This window comes from Echinops telfairi, unplaced genomic scaffold, assembly GCF_000313985.2.
Source record: "Echinops telfairi isolate 266 unplaced genomic scaffold, ASM31398v2 ScPeMD7_9;HRSCAF=40, whole genome shotgun sequence".
NCBI classification, from domain to species: Eukaryota; Metazoa; Chordata; class Mammalia; order Afrosoricida; family Tenrecidae; genus Echinops; species Echinops telfairi.
Genome location: NW_022103906.1, coordinates 82,348,933 through 82,354,365, shown reverse-complemented (window position 1 = coordinate 82,354,365; position 5,433 = coordinate 82,348,933).

Below are 5,433 nucleotides of genomic sequence, written 5' to 3'. Positions count from 1 at the left end.
ACCGATCTCTAATCATTTTTGATAGTGACCTCTTAGACCTACCTCCCCAATCCAATACTGGCAGGCCACTATATGGCGAAAAGGAGCATCAACCAGTGTCTTCTTATGGATTGAACTAAAAAGTAAAAATGGACTGTCATCATCGAATCGAATCCAACTTCTAGAAACCCTATGTGACAGGGCATAACTGTCCTCCGTGGCTTTCTGAGATTGTAACTCCACAGGAGTAGAAAGTCTAATCTTTCTCCCACAGTGACCAGTGGTTTTGAAGTGCTGACCTTGTGATTAGTGAACCAAAATGTGAACACTGCTATTTCTCCCAAATTCACATTGCTTTGTCTTGTGATTTTCCCCCTATGTTTTTATTCCCCGTGAAAATAAGCACAGAATAAGGTCTCATCTGATCTAAAATGCCAAGCCAAGAAGGCCAGTTGGTACTATGCAAAATACCACAAAGTTAAAGAGTTATACCGTATCCCCAAGTTACCTCCACACAAAGACTAAGCTATTCATGAACAATGCTTTTCCTAGCTTCCTTGGGCTTTATATATATGAATTCAACACACACTATCTGCATACTTTGAAAAATTATTTTCCCCAAATTAGTGTTTTGCAACACTAATTACCTGTCCGGTAACATCCAATGAACTCCAGTAACAAATTCCAGAGCTGTGCTCACCAACTAACTCAGGAAGAGTTTCCATCTACTTGTTTTGGGAATCTTTGTGTGATAGGAGTCTGCTGGCTTCGATTTAACCCAAAGGAACCTTCTGCAGTTAACCAGCCTCCCTGAATCATTCTGGATTGTGAATGATGAGCTGGCAGCTCCGTTTCCACAACCACTAAACTAGTTTTCACTGAACTACCAAAGCCTCTAACTAGATTTTTTTTGTCTCTCATACGATGAGAGAATTTTGTTTCCAAATCACTTTCAAATCCACCAGCTATGCTTTCTCCTGGTGCATCATAGGTACATTGCCTTCCAATTGAATTATTACCTTACTTATCTATTTTCCTATATTAAAGCCTGGTCACCTATTCTCTTTCCAATTCCCTGGGGCCTGGCCCCTGTCTTGGCAGATCCTATCATGATTTCCCCAGTAGTTGTACGTGATAGATTCATTAAGTTTTATTATTAAACAACCAGCAAGAAAAAATGAGTTTTCTTCTGTAACAGAGAAATTAAATCAGGTACATAGAGTTTTCCAGTCCTATTCCAAACGATACGTTTTGTTTTTAATGCACACAAATATATGCAGAAAAAGCACTCAAAGACAGCTGCGATCCAGTGAGTGCTAAGAATGATAAAACTTATGGATAATTGAAACTCATTAGGGACTTGGCCATTTTAAGTGAGGTATTCACTGAATCATCTTATTACTTGAGGAAAAGATAAACAAGAGTGACGTAGCGTTAGGGGACAGCAATGAGCTTGAGACAAGGCCTTTCTAAGGATTAGCTGCTCAGGAAGCTCCTGTATCGCAGCATTGATCACTTGTCCATTACGGGATCTGACAGTAGATACAACTCAATAGAAACGTAGGTTCCTCTAAACATCGAAAGTGCACTCCCAGCCTGCCTCAGGGGAAAAAATATTGTGGTTTGAAGATACTCTCCGTGGGGCTCTTTGGTCTGATATCAAACTCTGTAGAGATGTCAAAGCAAGGTATTATCACGGGTCTTTTTAGACATCTGTGCTCATTCCTTCATATTTGTAGACAATTCATACTGCCAGCTTAGTGTTGGAATGATTCAAATTTCACAGAAGGGGTGTCAGAAGATAGTCAAATAGTTACAACATAGAAAACAGAAGGGGAATTATTTTATAGTAAATTAATATATTCTTGTAAATGAATGGGATCGTTTCTGATAGGGAGAGAGTGGGGAGGGAGAGATGTTTACCCAAGTGGAAAGATTTATTTTCAGCCTTAAGCCTAGATTTCATATCCTATTAAGAAGCAGAGGGAAATGATTCTGTTAGCCTGTTCCTTTTTCCTGTCAATTTTGATTCAAATGAATAGGAAAAATAAAATTAAACGAGGGCCACAGGTCAAAGGATTCTAGCTTTCAAAATCAGAACACTATTATTGAAGCTTTGAGCCAGTCCGCCAATCTGGGGAATAACTATGGGTTCCGTAGGAGGCAGTTGACACTACAGGAGCTGAAATGAGGCCTTTGGATCCTCTATCATTCTGGCTGCTAAGGCTCTGACCCTGCCTGGGATCAGCACGGTGCCTCCTCGTTCCTTCCTTGTAAAGGAGGTGAGACCATTGAATTCTCAATAGGAGATGCCCAGGGTAAGGGAAGCCTTTCCACACAAGGCTGGCAAGCTAAATGGTTGGGAGGGAAGTGCTCCCCAGTGGGATGGAGTCACACATCTGTCTCGGCAGATGAGGTGTCCGTAACACTAACCACAGCCATGATGGGAAATAAGGCAAAGTGGAGTTGAGAGTCAAGAGCCTCACTGCACCAGGAAATTGGGATGCAGCCACAACAGGAGCAGACAGAGTGCAAAGATTTTCTAAAATGAAAGGCTTCAAGCACCCTGGTGCAAGAGGTTTTCATAAGTCTAAGTTGCTTCAGAATTCACCAGCTTCTGGCCTGTTTCAGAAGGGAATCACCGTGTTCCCCTCTGAGACCTTATGAATGGAAACCTCCAGTAAAATGGCTCAATAGCTATAGTCCAGGTCATACGTATGCCCCCAAATTAGCATTCCACTTTTGGACTCCGTTCCATTCCTGGGGGGTTCCTGATCGATATATTGGCGAAAAAAGTTAAGACTGAAAGAGAAGAAAGCCCTAGAATTCAACTAGCCTCCATTTCTTGATTGTAGTATTAGCCCATCATGACAATGTGTTTTCTGATAAATTCTGTGACTTGTCCCTTAGGTGTTACTCGGCTGAGTATATTGAACACCTTCCCAGACACACACTAATTCCTGCTCTTTATCCATCTCCTCTTTTCTCCAGGGCTGTTCTTTCCGGTCTTTGAGGCGCTGTTCATCTCATTACTGCTTATCTTGTCAGGCATGCCCTCCGTGGTTTCAGACATATCATGCATCGTTGCACCTTATGTCTTTCTCTCATGTTTTTTTGTTTTTTTTGCTTCATAAGCCATGAATCACATTTTCTTGCAGAATGCCATGGCATTGACTTTTCATACAAAATTTGAAAATTACTCATATCTCCTTTCTGATCATGGTACATGTCACACTCTTTAAATAATCTGAGTAGGAATCTTCTTCTGGGACCAAATCCCATGAAAAGAAATGAGGTCCAAGAATGATACCCCATGCTCATAAAGTCATTGTATGCACCAAGATGAGTCTACAAAATGTTGTGTTCACCCAAACATGAGAATTTTCTGGTCCATGCAGAGACAAACCAGTTTAGCCAGGTGCAGATAGCCCGTAAAGGGGTTTGTCTTCCCACAATGAAATGAGTATTCTAATATTTGCAGTTCAATTTTAAAATACAGAAGAAGAGTTAAATTAGTTTTAAAAGATGGTCTTCAAGGTTAGCAGACGCTGAGATAAAAATAAATTACAACTCAAGGAGAGGTGAAAATCAAGAGCTCCTTAGCACAGAAGAAGAAGATGTGTTTTTAACTGAGTTTCAAAGCCATATGGAGAGCTGATGAGGTGGAGAAATGTAAGCAGGATTTTTTCCAGATGGTGGGCACTTGAGTTGAGAAGCTGAATTTTGTAGAGGCCATGGACCCAGGGAAAAATGATTTTGAGGCTAGATGGAATTGATTCTTAAGGTTGAAGGAAATGAAGTATTCAACTGTGAATTACAGTATAAAAAAGGAAGCTGTAGGTAAATGCAGTGACATGTGGAGCCAGCCAGTGAATTCTCAATATGTCTTAATATACATATGAATAAAAAAATAAGAAAAACTCATGCAACAATAAAAACTCCACGTGTTCTTCTGGAACACATAAAGGTGATGTATATATCGAACCATAATTATTGTTTATAAATAACATTGAGTTGGTTCAGACCCAAAGAAACATCCAGTCCTGTTTCATCTGCATGACGAGTTGCGTGTTTCAATCCATTATTGTGGTCACTGTATGTACTCATTGAAGTGAAAGCTTTCTTTTTTGTTAACTATTATACCAATCATGCTGTCTTTGTCTAGGCCTTAGGTCTTCCTGATAATGTGTCCAAAGCAAGAACACTGAAATATCCCCACCCTTGCTTCTAAGTAGCATTTAGACTCTATTTTTCAAAGATGGATTTATATGTGTGTGTGTGTACATTCCATGGCATTAGAACAAAAGATAATCAATGTGTCTCAAAAGGTGGTAACCTAGTCCACCTGCAGAGATGAACATGGATTTTCCAGACACTGAAGAATTTCAAACCTCACACTACTTCCATCTGAAACACAACAATTTGTTGAGAAAAATATTTTTAAAGTTTATTAGATGGTTGTTTTTTCCTTATGCTAAATGGACATATACTAATGCATTTGACATTTGGACATTCTTCTCGTGTACAATTCAGTGCTCATAATCCTGTGTAGCCATCATCATGATCTGTGTCTACTTGTTTTCTATGATGCTTACCAGAAAGTCAGAGTCCCTGAGTGTCAATGCAGTTCATCATATTGGGAGAAGAGATCATCAGTGATCATTATCTGCTTCCCCTAAAATATATTTTTTACTGTCCTTAAAAGAAATCCATATCCCTGAAAGTCAGTCAATGAATCCCTTCCCTGACTCCCTTTCACCTACTTCTGGTAACCATTAATAAATGTGGGTCTGCATATACTTATCCATGCTAGACATTTTATCTATATTTTACATTCTTCATTTTAAGTGGAGTCTTCTATTTATTTGCACAAAAGAATGAATGAATTACAAATGATAAACATGCTATGCCCTCAAAGACAAATACACATGATAATTCTATGCTTCCCGAAACTAGTGGCTGATATAAAATGACATGAAAATATCTTTACCAATGGAAACAGAATGTAAATGCTTAAAAGAAATTCCTGGAATGGACATGATAAAACAAATGAACTATAAAGCTATGATTGACCAAAACACTGATAAAACAGTGATTTCTGATTGATATGATTTTCAGTTCATTTGATAACTTTGCATACAATTCTTTTTGATACTTAGGTGATACTCTATGCCATGTTCAGTCTATATCTTCATAAAAGTAGTTTGATCGTGGCATATCTATATTAGGTTACTAGGGAGCTTGCAGATTTTAGCTGTAGCCCAACGTGAAAATCATTTTTGCCACCTAAGAAATGAATCCAGGAAAAGTTCAAAATTGGAATAGCTGTATACTTTACCATGGACGGTCAGAAGTACCACTAGAACACACAAGGGAAGCAAGGATGGCAAGACTTTGTCTCACATACTTTGGACATGTTATCAGGAGAGATCAGTCCCTGGAAAGGGACAGCGT